Source organism: Leuresthes tenuis, unplaced genomic scaffold (genome assembly GCF_036924035.1).
Source record: "Leuresthes tenuis unplaced genomic scaffold, fLeuTen1.0.hap1 SCAF_10, whole genome shotgun sequence".
In the NCBI taxonomy this organism is placed as follows: Eukaryota; Metazoa; Chordata; class Actinopteri; order Atheriniformes; family Atherinopsidae; genus Leuresthes; species Leuresthes tenuis.
The window spans coordinates 26683916-26700341 of record NW_027325364.1 but is presented as its reverse complement, the minus strand read 5'-3'; the positions used below and the strand labels follow the sequence as shown (position 1 = coordinate 26700341).

At 44.7% G+C, this 16426-nt stretch overlaps 6 non-coding genes across 6 annotated transcripts; 4 read left to right on the top strand and 2 right to left on the bottom strand.

The window, feature by feature from the left end:
- Positions 1-5514: 5514 nt before the first annotated feature.
- On the top strand, positions 5515-5628 carry LOC140317339 (U5 spliceosomal RNA). Its single transcript, XR_011917662.1, has one exon. It is a non-coding gene; the product is annotated as a U5 spliceosomal RNA (small nuclear RNA).
- Positions 5629-5936: 308 nt separating this feature from the next.
- On the top strand, positions 5937-6120 carry LOC140317091 (U2 spliceosomal RNA). Its single transcript, XR_011917439.1, has one exon. It is a non-coding gene; the product is annotated as a U2 spliceosomal RNA (small nuclear RNA).
- A 2273-nt stretch (positions 6121-8393) lies between these two features.
- On the top strand, positions 8394-8507 carry LOC140317210 (U5 spliceosomal RNA). The gene has a single exon (XR_011917544.1). It is a non-coding gene; the product is annotated as a U5 spliceosomal RNA (small nuclear RNA).
- A 316-nt stretch (positions 8508-8823) lies between these two features.
- LOC140317034 (U2 spliceosomal RNA) lies at positions 8824-9015 on the top strand. Its single transcript, XR_011917386.1, has one exon. It is a non-coding gene; the product is annotated as a U2 spliceosomal RNA (small nuclear RNA).
- Positions 9016-11649: 2634 nt separating this feature from the next.
- Positions 11650-11840, bottom strand: LOC140317015 (U2 spliceosomal RNA). The gene has a single exon (XR_011917369.1). It is a non-coding gene; the product is annotated as a U2 spliceosomal RNA (small nuclear RNA).
- A 316-nt stretch (positions 11841-12156) lies between these two features.
- LOC140317401 (U5 spliceosomal RNA) lies at positions 12157-12270 on the bottom strand. Its single transcript, XR_011917719.1, has one exon. It is a non-coding gene; the product is annotated as a U5 spliceosomal RNA (small nuclear RNA).
- Between the last annotated feature and the right edge of the window lie 4156 nt (positions 12271-16426).

The window sequence follows — 16426 nt, the reverse complement described above, 5'->3', positions numbered from 1 at the left end:
TCGGACGTTCACACCTTCGTGTATCCGAAAACCTCCGCTCTCTCTTTTGATCATACATTGTCGGACATTCGCACCTTTTCTTACCCGCTTTTTACAAACCATGGTCGGACTTTCACACCTTCTTGTAGCCGAACACATCCGCTCCCGCTATTGATTGTGTACAGTAGGGTATTTTAACCTTTTCTTACCCGCTTTTTACCAAGTATGGTCGGACATTCACACCTTCGTACAGCGGAACACCTCCGCTCCCTCTTTTGATGGTGTATGCTCGGGCATTCAAACCTTTTCTTACCCGCTTTTTCCAAACTATGGTCGGCTATTCACAGCTTCCTCTCCACCATACTTGTATGGTGGGATATTCACACCCACTTGCATCCGAAAACCTCCGCCCCAAATTTTGTTGATATTTAGTCAGACATTCGCACCTTACCCGCTTTTGGCAAACTATGGCCTTCTTGCAGCCAAACAACTCTGATCTCGCTTTTGATGATGTAAGGTTGGGCATTCAGACCTTGCTTCACCTGCTTTTCACCAAATATAGTCGGACATTCACACCTTCTTGCAGCCGAACACTTCCGCTCCACCTTTTAGTGTTCTATCAAACCTTTTTTTTCACCGCATTTTATACATTATGGTTGGAAATTTTCAACCACTTTCATCCGAAGACCTCTCCTCCCGCTTTTGTTCATATATTTGAACTTTAGTTTGACATTCAAACCTTCTTGCAGCTGAACCACCTCCGCTCCCTGTTTTGATCATATATGGTCTGGCAATACTACCTTTTCTTACCCGTTTGTGAGTAATTATGGCTGGACATTCACACCTACTTGCAGCCGAACACAACCTCTCTCGCTTTTGATGATGTATGGACCGGCATTTTTACCTTTTCTAACACATTTTTCAGCAATTATGGTCGGAGATTCACACCTACTCACAGCCGAACAACTCCGCTCCCGCATTTGATGATGTATAGTTGGGCATTCTCACCCTTTCTCATCAGCTTTTTGCAAATTATGATCTGACATTCACACCTACTTGCAGTCGAACAGCTCTGCTCCCGCTTTTGATTATGTTTGGTTGGATATTCGAACCTTTTCTTAACTTCTTTTTACATATTTTGTTTGGACGTTCACACCTTCTTGTAGCCGAACACTTCCACTCCTGCTTTTGATGATGTATGGTTGGGCATTCACACCTTTTTTTTGCCCATTTTTCAGGAATTATGGGTGGACATTCACACCTTGCAGCTGAACACCTCCTATCCCACTTATGATCATGTGCGGTTTGATTTTCGAAAAGTTTCTTTCATGTTTTCTAGCAATTATTGATGGACATGTAGACCTTCTTGCAGCTGAACACCTCCGCTCCCGCTTTTGATCATACATTGTCAGGCATTCGCACCTTGTCTTACCCACTTTTTACAAACTTTAGTCGAACAGTCACACCTTTTTGCAGCCGAACACCACCACTACCGCTTTTGATGATGTATGGTCCAGCATTCTTACCTTTTCTAACACATTCTTCAGCAATTATGGTCGGACATTCACACCTACTCAGAGCCGAACACCTCCGCTCCCGCATTTGATGGTCTATAGTCGGGCATTCTACAGCGGAAAAGACTCATTCTTATGTTTGGTTAGATATTCGAACCTTTTCTTAACTGCTTTTTACAAACTTTGGTCGGACGTTCACAATATCTTGCAGCCGAACACCTCCGCTTCCGCTTTTGATGGTGTATATTCGGGCATACGAACCTTTTCTTACCCGCTTTTTACAAACCAAGGTCGGACTTTCACACCTTCTCTTAGCTGAACAACTCCGCTCCCTCTTTTGATTGTGTACAGTCGGGTAATTTAACCTTTTCTTACCCGCTTTTTACCATCTATGGTCGGACATTCACACCGTCTTACAGCGGAACACCTCCGCTCCCTCTTTTGATGATGTATGGTTAGGCATTCGCACCTTCTCTTACCCATTTTTCAGTAATTATGGGTAGACATTCACACCTTCTTGCAGCTGAACACCTCCTCTCCTGCTTATGATCATGTGCAGTTTGATATTTGAAAATTTTCTTTCATGTTTTCTAGCAATTATTGATGGACATTCAGACCGTCTTGCAGCTGAACACCTCCGCTCCAGCTGTTGATGGTGTATAGTCGGGATTTCGAGCCTTTTCTTCCCCGATTTTTACAAATTATGGATGGACATTCAGACCTTCTTTCAGCCGAAAACCTCCGCTCCCTCTTTTGATCATACATTGTCGGGCATTCGCACCTTTTCTTACCCGCTTTTTACAATTCATGGTCGGACTTTCACACCTTTTAGTAGCGGAACAACTCTGCTCCCGCTATTGATTGTGTACAATAGGGTATTTTAACCTTTTCTTACCTGCTTTTTGCCAATTATGGTTGGACATTCACACCTTCTTACAGCGGAACACCTCCGCTCCCTCCTTTGATGGTGTATGTTTGGGCATTCGAACCTTTTCTTACCCGCTTTTTACAAACTATGGTCAGACATTCAAACCTTCTTGTAGCCGAACACATCCACTCCTGCTTTTGATGATGGGTATTCAAACCTACTTGTTGCCCGCTTTTCATTAATTATGGGTGGACATACACACCTTGTCGCAGCCAAACACCTCCGCTCCCTGTTAGGATCATGTATGGTTGGGCATTCGTACCTTTTCTTACCCATTTTGCAGTAATTATGGGTGGACATTCACACCTTCTTGCATTTGAACACCTCTCCTGCTTATGATCATGTGCGGTTTGATTTTCGAAAATTCTCTTCCATGTTTTCTAGCATTTATTGATGGACATTCAGACCTTCTTGCAGCTGAACACCTCCGCTCCAGCTGTTGATGGTGTATAGTCGGGCTTTCGAGCCTTTTCTTCCCAGATTTTTACAAAATATGGATGGACATTCAGACCTTGTTTCAGCCGAAAACCTCCGCTCCCTCCTTTGATCATACATTGTCGGGCATTCGCACCTTTTCTTACCCGCTTTTTACAAACCATGGTCGGACTTTCACACCTTTTAGTAGCGGAACAACTCTGCTCCCGCTATTGATTGTGTACAATCGGGTATTTTAACCTTTTCTTACCTGCTTTTTGCCAACTATGGTCGGACATTCACACCTTCTTACAGCGGAACACCTCCGCTCCCTCCTTTGATGGTGTATGTTCGGGCTTTCGAACCTTTTCTTACCCGCTTTTTACAAACTATGGTCAGACATTCACACCTTCTTGCAGCCGAACACTTCCGCTCTACCTTTTAGTGTTCTATGGGGTATTCACACCTTTTTTTTCACCGCATTTTATAGATTATGGTTGTAAATTCTCATCCACTCTTATCCGAAGACCTCTCCTCCTGCTTTGGTTAATATATAGTCGGGCATTCGAACCTTTTCTTACCCGCTTTTTACAAATTATGGTCGAACATTCACACCTACTTGCAGCCGAACACCTCCGCTCCCGCTTTTGATGGTGTATAGTCGGGCTTTCGAGCCTTTTCTTCCCCGGTTTTTACAAATTATGGTTGGACATTCAGACCTTGCAGCCGAAAACCTCCGCTCCCTCTTTTGATCATACATTGTCAGGCATTCGCACCTACTTGCAGCCGAATACTTCCGCTCCACCTTTTAGTGATGTATGGTTGGCATTTGCACCTTTTCTTACCCTTTCTTACCCTACTGATTGCTTACGATTAAGTTGTTTTTTCTCAAACTACAACATTTTTTTAATTGTTGAAACTTGATTTGAAGTGGATAAATAAGGAGGACAAACAGTTTTGAGTCAGGCTGATAGAAGGAATTAATTTTATAGCAAAATCTGTATTTCGTCATATGTCGAGAGATGCTTATTGCTGAAGAAGTACAAAGTACAACGTTGTTTATCGTTGAAACTTGATTAGACATGAATAAATATGAAGGACAAAGCAGTCTTAACTTGGTTAGAGTTAAGGTTTTATAGGAGAATCCGAATTCGTGCATAACTCGTAAAATAGAGCTTATTTTCGGATTCCTGAAGAATGAGTCTGGTTCTTTTTCATAATACAAAGTTTGTTGTTTATTGTTGAAACTTCATCAGAAGTGAAGAAATAAATGAATGCCTATCAACAAATGTGGGATCTAAACTCTAGTGCTTCCTCTAAAATAATTTCCTTTCTCAATTCAGAAATGTGTGTGTGTAAGTTACAACACCCGTGACACCAAAACGGCTTTCTTTTCTCTCTTTTCTCTACACTCTGCACTGTGAGAACACACACCAAATCAGAAAGGCTTTTTTCTCTCTTTTCTACATTATGGACTGTGGGGACACAAAACCGCTCTCTCTTTTTTTTTTTGATTGTGTGCCAGGGCGTTGTCTCACGTATTAGATTATGCTTACGATACGAATGGGTTTATCAGTCACATCAGAATCCATACATACTGATCCTCCCGTAATAAAATGGTCGGATCTTATCAAACACACTTTGTTTCTTACACCCATTTTATTTTCGTGAGACATGTGCAGGCACCTGTTCATCTACTGTTCTATCACTATGAATTAGTTTATCTATTATCAATAAGGATACTTCTACAACTACTATCAAAGTATGTCCAGACTTCTTATGTTGTCAGTTGCTATATATGAATAAGTGGGTAGCTACTGACAAGCATTAAGCATGTCACACAGCCCAAACATATAACATTTCAGGACACACCACACAGTTAACAACCACCGTGAAGTGTCAAAGCCCAAACATGTAACATTCAACAGGACACTTACACAAGACATTCTAATCAAACAGTCAGACAACATACAAGAACATATACCCCAGCCGGCATTGCTCCCTGCCTATTTTCCTACAGCTCACTATGTGTGCGCACACCTTTATTCACAAACTCTTCAACTTATACTCTTTTACCAAAGCTGCTACAGCTCGATTGGCCGTATACCCTTAGATCCTATTTCGGTGAATTTGACATCTGCCTTACATGTAACAGATTAGCGGTTTAGCAGTTTTAATTTAGTTTGAGTGAAGGAATTCATTTTATAGCAAAATCCGAAATCGTGAAGAACTCATGAAAGTAAGCTTATTCTCGGATTCCTGAAACTTTAGATTTGCTCTTTCTTTTACTGCAAAGTACAACGTTGTTTTTTTTTTGTTTAAATCTTTCTAGACCTGGTAAATATGAAGGACAAAGCAGTTTTAACATAGTTTGAGTGAAGGAATTCATTTTATAGATAAAATCCCAAGAGTCTGCTGAGAAAAGAGAGTGAATGCGAAGTAGACTTTAACACGGCTCTGGGAGCGAGCCGAGTGTGGGCTAACCGGGAGAATTGCTTGAAAGAAACGCGACACCGAATGAGCGGTCAGAACAAAGCCTCAATACGGTGTTCCCGTGGTGTTTTTGTTGCTGCCTTGTCGATTGCACAGGGGCAAGCGTTTCAACCAAGCAACGCTCACCATGGGGAAGGTGGCTATGGCAACTAGCCTGATGCCCTGCTCCCGCAGTGACGGATAATCGTACTCTGGTTTCTCTTCATAACATACAAGTCTTTCGCCTTTTACTAAAGACTTTCGTGGAGAGCAGCACTAATGAGTTGTTTCTATTTTTGGCAGGCTTTACCTTTGCGGGTGAAGCCCTTTCTGTCTGTGCAAAAGAAATCTTGTTACTGTGCAGAGTGACTTCTCTGAGTAGAGTCGCCTTACTTGTTGCGATTGTGCCGATGTTCGAAGCTGGAGTGCAAAGTTGTTGCTTGAATGGTGCTTGCTGGAGCATGCGGGAGTGCAAAGTTATACCATTTAAAAGGGCTGAAGAGTGCTCAGTGCAGCGGGTGGGCGGAGGTGCAACGTGACACTCTGGCCACCTATGGCCATAAAAAGAACACTGCTACAAGTGCGCATTGTGCCAGCAAGGGCCCTCGGACCTGAAACAGTGGACAGTTATCGCTTCTCGGCCTTTTGGCTAAGATCAAGTGTAGTATCTGTTCTTATCAGTTTAATGTGTCCTCTATACGAGGACTACATATTAAATGGATTTTTAAGAATAGGAGTTGAAAAAGAAGCTTGCTCCGTTCACTCCAAGCATCGACCCAGTACTGCAGTGCCGCTGGGAACGGTGCGCTCTTCTCTGCTCTTGTGAAAAAGCAAACAGCGGTGCAGGATGGAAGTTTCAGGGAGCCCAAGATGAAACTTTCTTTTAGTCTGCTGAGAAAAGAGAGTGAATGCGAAGTAGACTTTAACACAGCTCTGGAAGCGAGCCGAGTGTGGGCTAACCAGGAGAATTGCTTGAAAGAAACGCGACACCGAATGAGTGGTCAGAACAAAGCCTCAATACGGTGTTCCCGTGGTGTTTGTGGCTGCCTTGTCTTTTGCACAGAGTAAAAGACAAGGCAGCCATCGAATAGGGCCCGATTGTTCCTACTTGGTCAGCCGAGGAGCAAGGGGGGGAGCAAGCGTCTCAACCAAGCAAATCTCACCAAGTAGGAACAATCGGGCCCTATTCGATTGCTGCAACACCTGAAAGAGATATTGATGCGAGACCCGATCAAAAGCTTTTTCAAAGTCTAAATTTAAGATGACAAGCCGGGTGTTTCTGTCTCTAGCGTAATCAATGATGTCTCGAATCAGTACGAGGCTGTCGGTGAGTTGTCTCTCTGAGATGGCACAAGCCTGGTCTGGGTGAATTACCTCCTCTAAAACAGAGGACATCCGTGTCGTTAAAACCTTGCTAAAAAGTTTACAGTCAAAGTTTAAAAGTGTGATGGGCCTCCAATTCTTTAGGTCAGTCTTATCATTTTTATCAAAAGTGAAGAAATAAATGAATGCCTATCAACAAATGTTGGATCTAAACTCTAGTGCTTCCTCTAAAATAATTTCCTTTCTCAATTTAGAAATGTGTGTGTGTAAGTCACAACACCCGTGACACCAAAACGGCTTTCTTTTCTCTACACTCTGCACTGTGAGCACACACACCAAATCAGAAAGGCTTTTTTCTCTCTTTTCTACATTATGGACTGTGGGGACACAAAACCGCTCTCTCTTTTTTTTTTTATCGTGTGCCAGGGCGTTGTCTCACGTATTAGATTGTGCTTAAGATACGAATGGGTTTTATCAGTCACATCAGAATCCATACATACTGATCCTCCCGTAATAAAATGGTCGGATCTTATCAAACACACTTTGTTTCTTGTGACAATCAAGTCAGCGAAACAGCGTATACACGTCAAGACACTGAATCAAGTTTGCCACAAGAACTCATAAGTTTGGCAGTATTGCTCTGCCGTCAGCAATCATACATCCATTTTATTTTCGTGAGACATGTGCAGGCACCTGTTCATCTACTGTTCTATCACTATGAATTAGTTTATCTATTATCAATAAGGATACTTCTACAACTACTCTATCAAAGTATGTCCGGACTTCTTACGTTGTCAGTTGCTATATATGAATAAGTGGGTAGCTACTGAGAAGCATTAAGCATGTCACACAGCCCAAACATATAACATTTCAGGACACACCACACAGTTAACAACCACAGTGAAGCGTGTCAAAGCCCAAACATGTAACATTCAACAGGACACTTACACAACACATTCAAATCAAACAGTCAGACAACATACAAGAACATATACCCCAGTCGGCATTGCTCCCTGCCTATTTTCCTACAGCTCACCATGTGTGCGCACACCTTTATTCACAAACTCTTCAATTTATACTCTTTTACCGAAGCTGCTACAGCTCGATTGGCCGAATACCGAATAATCCTAATTCGGTGAATTTGACATCTGCCTTACATGTAACAGATTAGCGGTTTAGCAGTTTTAATTTAGTTTGAGTGAAGGAATTCATTTTATAGCAAAATCCGAAATCGTGAAGAACTCATGAAAGTAAGCTTATTCTCGGATTCCTGAAACTTTAGATTTGCTATTTCTTTTACTGCAAAGTACAACGTTGGTTTTTTTGTTTAAATCTTTCAAGACATGGTAAATATGAAGGACAAAGCAGTTTTAACATAGTTTGAGTGAAGGAATTCATTTTATAGATAAAATCCCAAAAGTCTGCTGAGAAAAGAGAGTGAATGCGAAGTAGACTTTAACACGGCTCTGGGAGCGAGCCGAGTGCGGGCTAACTGGGAGAATTGCTTGAAAGAAACGCGACACCGAATGAGCGGTCAGAACAAAGCCTCAATACGGTTTTCCCGTGGTGTTTTTGTTGCTGCCTTGTCTTTTGCACAGAGTAAAAGACAAGGCAGCCATCGAATAGGGCCCGATTGTTCCTACTTGGTCAGCCGAGGAGCAAGGGGGGGGGGGGAGCAAGCGTCTCAACCAAGCAAAGCTCACCATGGGGAAGGTGGCTATGCCAACTAGCCTGATGCCCTGCTCCCGCAGTGACGGATAATCGTACTCTGGTTTCTCTTCATAACGTACAAGTCTTTCGCCTTTTACTAAAGACTTCTGTGGAGAGCAGCACTAATGAGTTGTTTCTATTTTTGGCAGGCTTTACCTTTGCGGGTGAAGCCCTTTCTGTCTGTGCAAAAGAAATCTTGTTACTGTGCAGAGTGACTTCTCTGAGTAGAGTCGCCTTACTTGTTGCGACTGTGCCGATGTTCGAAGCTGGAGTGCAAAGTTGTTGCTTGAATGGTGCTTGCTGGAGCGTGCGGGAGTGCAAAGTTATACCATTTAAAAGGGCTGAAGAGTGCTCAGTGCAGCAGGTGGGCGGAGGTGCAAAGTGACACTCTGGCCACCTATGGCCATAAAAAGAACAGGGGTGTTAGCGGACAAGTGCGCATTGTGCCAGGAAGGGCCCTCGGACGTGAACCAGTGGACAGTTGTCGCTTCTCGGCCTTTTGGCTAAGATCAAGTGTAGTATCTGTTCTTATCAGTTTAATATCTGATATGTCCTCTATACGAGGACTACATATTAAATGGATTTTTTAGCAATAGGAGTTGAAAAAGTAGCTTGCTCCGTTCACTCCAACCATTGACCCCGTACTGCAGTGCCGCTGGGAACGGTGCGCTCTTCTCTACTCTTGTGAAAAAGCAAACAGCGGTGCAGGATGCAAGTTTCAGGGAGCCCAAGATGAAACTTTCTCTTAGTCTGCTGAGAAAAGAGAGTGAATGCGAAGTAGACTTTAACACGGCTCTGGGAGCGAGTCGAGTGCGGGCTAACCGGGAGAATTGCTTGAAAGAAACGCCATACCAAATGAGCGGTCAGAACAAAGCCTCAATACGGTGTTCCCGTTGTGTTTTTGTTGCTGCCGCTGTTTGCTTTTTCACAAGAGCGCACCTGTTGAGGGGGGGGCCTGGGGGGGCCTGGGTGATGGTGGGTCTCAGGCCCGGGCTGCTGCGACTGGTGTGACCGGGTGGTTTGTTTGTTTGTTTTTTGTTGTTGTTTGTTTGTTTTTTTGTAGAGGTCCTCCGGAGTGGGGTTGGGTTGAGTGGGGTGGGGCGGGATGGGTACCTTCTGGGGGGTACAGTAGCTCCCAGAATATGGTCGCTGCAGGCCCCGAGCCTGGTGGACATCAGGCCCTCCTGTCCTGTGTTGGCTCCCTTTTAAAAAGTACAGAACTTAGAACAGGTCTAGTCCCTGGCTTTCGGCAGAACTGTCTTCTTTACTTTTTTTTTTTTTCCCCTTATCGTGTTCAGCATTATGGCAGCAGAATTGTAGTCTGAATACCTTTGATGCCAAACAGATTTGCTTTGCCAAGGGAAGTTTTATAAATGTAAAGCTCCCCTTGATGCCCATTTATTTATTTCTGTTTACAATATATGACATGTAATAGAACTGAACCGGACCGGGGGACAAGGAAAGAAGAAGAGGAAAGAAGAGAAAAACAGAACATACATCGCATACAACACAGCTGTGGATATAGATGACCTGAGACGACATGATAATACATCAACTGCTTAGCGACCATGCTACTGGACTAATGAATGTGGTTGTGTGTGTGTGAGAACATGCAACACCCATGGCACAGGACCTACATGATAACCGTGCTTAGTTATGAGTGTATAAGCGTACAGGGCCACAATCCACAGCCCCCCCAAGCAATCAGAAGCAGGCAGAGAGGGCCACAAGACCCAGGCCACCAGCAGCCCCCCACAGAGCACAGAACCCAGGAAGCCCACCGCAGGGGCAACCACGCATCCACCCAGAAGACTGCAGAGGAAGCCCCCGGAAAGAGCCCCCATAAGCATAGGGCAGAGGCTCTCCGGGAGCCAGGGGCAACAGCCCACCGACGTCGCCAGGGCCCCAGCCGCCCAGACATGGGCCGTGCACTGGATCCGGGCCCCAGGAGCCCGAGCGCCCCCAAACCCCCCCGACAGAGGCCCCACCCAATACCCAGGAGGGCCAAGCGCCCCAGACAGCCACACAGTGGGTCAGCGCCTGCCCCAGCACCCCTGGCCAAGTGCCCTGGGAGTCAAGACGTGCCCACAGGTGGGTGAAGTCGCGAGCAGCGGAGAGAGGCCACGCCGCCCCCCCCCATCGGGAGAAGTACAGGCAGGCCAGGCGACAGCAAGTCCAAGATCCAGGCCCAATCATTACCACACACACTTTCATGTCCCATACATCCACACGTCCTCCCTCCCTCGACTCCGCTGGGGTGTAGTGCAGCGGGCACACCAGGGGGCCAGCAGCCCCCCAGCCACCACAGACCCCAAACCAGCAGAACAATTAATTAATCCTCCTGGCCCCTCCCGCCCCGAGCAGCAACCAGGAAGCAGGGGTGTGCGAAGAAGACCCCTCCCCTCACCCTTCTGGCTCTTCAATATTTTCTAATAGTGAGCAATTAAAATTGAGGGGCAGCCAAACTTGTAGAACTGGGAGCGTGGCCCTCTGGGCAGCCTACATACCCAAAGAGCCCCGCCCACCAGATGCCACTCAGTGTAACCACCCCCCAAGACCTAATGTGTGTGTGTGAGTGTGTTTGATAAGTAGTAATGTCTAAGGTGTAATTAAAACAGGGGTGGGAACTGCAGAGTGCAACTACTGCAGAGTCCACTACACCCCACCGAACACACACGCCCCCAAAACCCTTCATGTGTGAGTGTGTGCTGTGTACAGGAGCCAGAAGGGAGAATGGGGATATACACTGGGGGCAGCCAGGGACTGGCTGCAATAGGCATCCCCGCTACCAGGGAGCCAACACAGGACAGGAGGGCCTGATGTCCACCAGGCTCGGGGCCTGCAGCGACCATATTCTGGGAGCTACTGTACCCCCAGAAGGTACCCATCCCGCCCCACCCCACTCAACCCAACCCCACTCCGGAGGACCTTTACAAAAAACAAACAAACAACAACAAACAAACAAACCACCCGGTCACACCAGTCGCAGCAGCCCGGGCCTGAGACCCACCATCACCCAGGCCCCCCCAGAGCCCCCCTCAACAGGTGCGCTCTTGTGAAAAAGCAAACAGCGGCAGCAACAAAAACACAACGGGAACACCGTATTGAGGCTTTGTTCTGACCGCTCATTTGGTATGGCGTTTCTTTCAAGCAATTCTCCCGGTTAGCCGACACTCGGCTCGCTCCCATAGCCGGGTTAAAGTCTACATCGCATTCACTCTCTTTTCTCAGCAGACTAAAAGAAAGTTTCATCTTGGGCTCCCTGAAACTTGCATCCTGCACCGCTGTTTGCTTTTTCACAAGAGTAGAGAAGAGCGCACCGTTCCCAGCGGCACTGCAGTACGGGGTCAATGGTTGGAGTGAACGGAGCAAGCTACTTTTTCAACTCCTATTGCTAAAAATCCATTTAATATGTAGTCCTCGTATAGAGGACATATCAGATATTAAACTGATAAGAACAGATACTACACTTGATCTTAGCCAAAAGGCCGAGAAGCGACAACTGTCCACTGGTTCACGTCCGAGGGCCCTTCCTGGCACAATGCGCACTTGTCCGCTAACACCCCTGTTCTTTTTATGGCCATAGGTGGCCAGAGTGTCACTTTGCACCTCCGCCCACCCGCTGCACTGAGCACTCTTCAGCCCTTTTAAATGGTATAACTTTGCACTCCCGCACGCTCCAGCAAGCACCATTCAAGCAACAACTTTGCACTCCAGCTTCGAACATCGGCACAGTCGCAACAAGTAAGGCGACTCTACTCAGAGAAGTCACTCTGCACAGTAACAAGATTTCTTTTGCACAGACAGAAAGGGCTTCACCCGCAAAGGTAAAGCCTGCCAAAAATAGAAACAACTCATTAGTGCTGCTCTCCACAGAAGTCTTTAGTAAAAGGTGAAAGACTTGTACGTTATGAAGAGAAACCAGAGTACGATTATCCGTCACTGCGGGAGCAGGGCATCAGGCTAGTTGGCATAGCCACCTTCCCCATGGTGAGCTTTGCTTGGTTGAAACGCTTGCTCCCCCCCCCCCCCCCCCCCCCCCCCCCCCCCCTTGCTCCTCGGCTGACCAAGTAGGAACAATCGGGCCCTATTCGATGGCTGCCTTGTCTTTTACTCTGTGCAAAAGACAAGGCAGCAACAAAAACACCACGGGAAAACCGTATTGAGGCTTTGTTCTGACCGCTCATTCGGTGTCGCGTTTCTTTCAAGCAATTCTCCCGGTTAGCCCGCACTCGGCTCGCTCCCAGAGCCGTGTTAAAGTCTACTTCGCATTCACTCTCTTTTCTCAGTAGACTCTTGGGATTTTATCAATAAAATGAATTCCTTCACTCAAACTATGTTAAAACTGCTTTGTCCTTCATATTTACCTTGTCTTGAAAGATTTAAACAAAAAAAACAACGTTGTACTTTGCAGTAAATGAAATAGCAAATCCAAAGTTTCAGGAATCCGAGAATAAGCTTACTTTCATGAGTTCTTCACGATTTCGGATTTTGCTATAAAATGAATTCCTTCACTCAAACTAAATTAAAACTGCTAAACCGCTAATCTGTTACATGTAAGGCAGATGTCAAATTCACCGAATTAGGATTATTCGGTATTCGGCCAATCGAGCTGTAGCAGCTTCGGTAAAAGAGTATAAGTTGAAGAGTTTGTGAATAAAGGTGTGCGCACACATAGTGAGCTGTAGGAAAATAGGCAGGGAGCAATGCCGGCTGGGGTATATGTTCTTGTATGTTGTCTGACTGTTTGATTTGAATGTGTCCTGTTGAATGTTACATGTTTGGGCTTTGACACTTCACGGTGGTTGTTAACTGTGTGGTGTGTCCTGAAATGTTATATGTTTGGGCTGTGTGACATGCTTAATGCTTGTCAGTAGCTACCCACTTATTCATATATAGCAACTGACAACATAAGAAGTCTGGACATACTTTGATAGTAGTTGTAGAAGTATCCTTATTGATAATAGATAAACTAATTCATAGTGATAGAACAGTAGATGAACAGGTGCCTGCACATGTCTCACGAAAATAAAATGGGTGTATGATTGCTGACGGCAGAGCAATACTGCCAAACTTATGAGTTCTTGTGGCAAACTTGATTCAGTGTCTTGACGTGTATACGCTGTTTCGCTGACTTGATTGTCACAAGAAACAAAGTGTGTTTGATAAGATCCGACCATTTTATTACGGGAGGATCAGTATGTATGGATTCTGATGTGACTGATAAACCCATTCGTATCGTAAGCATAATCTAATACGTGAGACAACGCCCTGGCACACAATCAAAAAAAAAAAGAGAGAGCGGTTTTGTGTCCCCACAGTCCATAACGTAGAAAAGAGAGAAAAAAGCCTTTCTGATTTGGTGTGTGTTCTCACAGTGCAGAGTGTAGAGAAAAGAGAGAAAAGAAAGCCGTTTTGGTGTCACGGGTGTTGTAACTTACACACACACATTTCTGAATTGAGAAAGGAAATTATTTTAGAGGAAGCACTAGAGTTTAGATCCCACATTTGTTGATAGGCATTCATTTATTTCTTCACTTCTGATGAAGTTTCAACAATAAACAACAAACTTTGTATTATGAGAAAGAACCAGACTCATTCTTCAGGAATCCGAAAATAAGCTCTATTTTACGAGTTATGCACGAATTCGGATTCTCCTATAAAACCTTAACTCTAACCAAGTTAAGACTGCTTTGTCCTTCATATTTATTCATGTCTAATCAAGTTTCAACGATAAACAACGTTGTACTTTGTACTTCTTCAGCAATAAGCATCTCTCGACATATGACGAAATACAGATTTTGCTATAAAATTAATTCCTTCTATCAGCCTGACTCAAAACTGTTTGTCCTCCTTATTTATCCACTTCAAATCAAGTTTCAACAATTAAAAAAATGTTGTAGTTTGAGAAAAAACAACTTAATCGTAAGCAATCAGTAGGGTAAGAAAGGGTAAGGAAAGGTGCAAATGCCAACCATACATCACTAAAAGGTGGAGCGGAAGTATTCGGCTGCAAGTAGGTGCGAATGCCTGACAATGTATGATCAAAAGAGGGAGCGGAGGTTTTCGGCTGCAAGGTCTGAATGTCCGACCATAATTTGTAAAAACCGGGGAAGAAAAGGCTCGAAAGCCCGACTATACACCATCAAAAGCGGGAGCGGAGGTGTTCGGCTGCAAGTAGGTGTGAATGTTCGACCATAATTTGTAAAAAGCGGGTAAGAAAAGGTTCGAATGCCCGACTATATATTAACCAAAGCAGGAGGAGAGGTCTTCGGATAAGAGTGGGTGAGAATTTACAACCAAAATCTATAAAATGCGGTGAAAAAAAAGGTGTGAATACCCCATAGAACACTAAAAGGTAGAGCGGAAGTGTTCGGCTGCAAGAAGGTGTGAATGTCTGACCATAGTTTGTAAAAAGCGGTTAAGAAAAGGTTCGAATGCCCGAACATACACCATCAAAGGAGGGAGCGGAGGTGTTCCGCTGTAAGAAGGTGTGAATGTCCGACCATAGTTGGCAAAAAGCAGGTAAGAAAAGGTTAAAATACCCGATTGTACACAATCAATAGCGGGAGCAGAGTTGTTCCGCTACTAAAAGGTGTGAAAGTCCGACCATGGTTTGTAAAAAGCGGGTAAGAAAAGGTGCGAATGCCCGACAATGTATGATCAAAAGAGGGAGCGGAGGTTTTCGGCTGAAACAAGGTCTGAATGTCCATCCATATTTTGTAAAAATCTGGGAAGAAAAGGCTCGAAAGCCCGACTATACACCATCAACAGCTGGAGCGGAGGTGTTCAGCTGCAAGAAGGTCTGAATGTCCATCAATAATTGCTAGAAAACATGGAAGAGAATTTTCGAATATCAAACCGCACATGATCATAAGCGGCAGAGGAGGTGTTCAAATGCAAGAAGGTGTGAATGTCCACCCATAATTACTGCAAAATGGGTAAGAAAAGGTACGAATGCCCAACCATACATGATCCTAACAGGGAGCGGAGGTGTTTGGCTGCGACAAGGTGTGTTTGTCCACCCATAATTAATGAAAAGCGGGCAACAAGTAGGTTTGAATACCCATCATCAAAAGCAGGAGTGGATGTGTTCGGCTACAAGAAGGTTTGAATGTCTGACCATAGTTTGTAAAAAGCGGGTAAGAAAAGGTTCGAATGCCCGAACATACACCATCAAAGGAGGGAGCGGAGGTGTTCAGCTGCAAGAAGGTCTGAATGTCCATCAATAATTGCTAGAAAACATGGAAGAGAATTTTCGAATATCAAACCGCACATGATCATAAGCGGGAGAGGAGGTGTTAAAATGCAAAAAGGTGTGAATGTCCACCCATAATTACTGCAAAATGGGTAAGAAAAGGTACGAATGCCCAACCATACATCATCAAAAGCAGGAGTGGATGTGTTCGGCTACAAGAAGGTTTTAATGTCCGACCATAGTTTGTAAAAAGCGGGTAAGAAAAGGTTCGAATGCCCGAACATACACCATCAAAAGAGGGAGCGGAGGTGTTCCACTGTAAGAAGGTATGAATGTCTGACCATAGTTGGTAAAAAGCGGGTAAGAAAAGGTGAAAATACCCGACTGTACACAATCAATAGCGGGAGCGGAGTTGTTCGGCTACTAAAAGGTGTGAAAGTCCGACCCTGGTTTGTAAAAAGCGGGTAAGAGAAGGTGCGAATGCCCGACAATGTATGATCAAAAGAGGGAGCGGATGTTTTCGGCTGCAAGAAGGTCTGAATGTCCAACGATAATTTTGTAAAAACCGGGGAAGAAAAGGCTCGAAAGCCCGACTATACATCATCAAAAGCGGGAGCGGAGGTGTTCAGCTGCAAGAAGGTCTGAATGTCCATCAATAATTGCTAGAAAACATGAAAGAAAATTTTCGAATATCAAACCACACATCATCATAAGCGGGAGAGGAGGTGTTCAGCTGCAAGAAGGTGTGAATGTCCGACCATAGTTTGTAAAAAATGGGTAAGAAAAGGTGCGAATGCTCAACCATACATCATCAAAAGCAGGAGTGGATGTGTTCGGCTAAAAGAAGTTTTGAATGTCCGACCATAGTTCGTAAAATGCGGGTAAGAA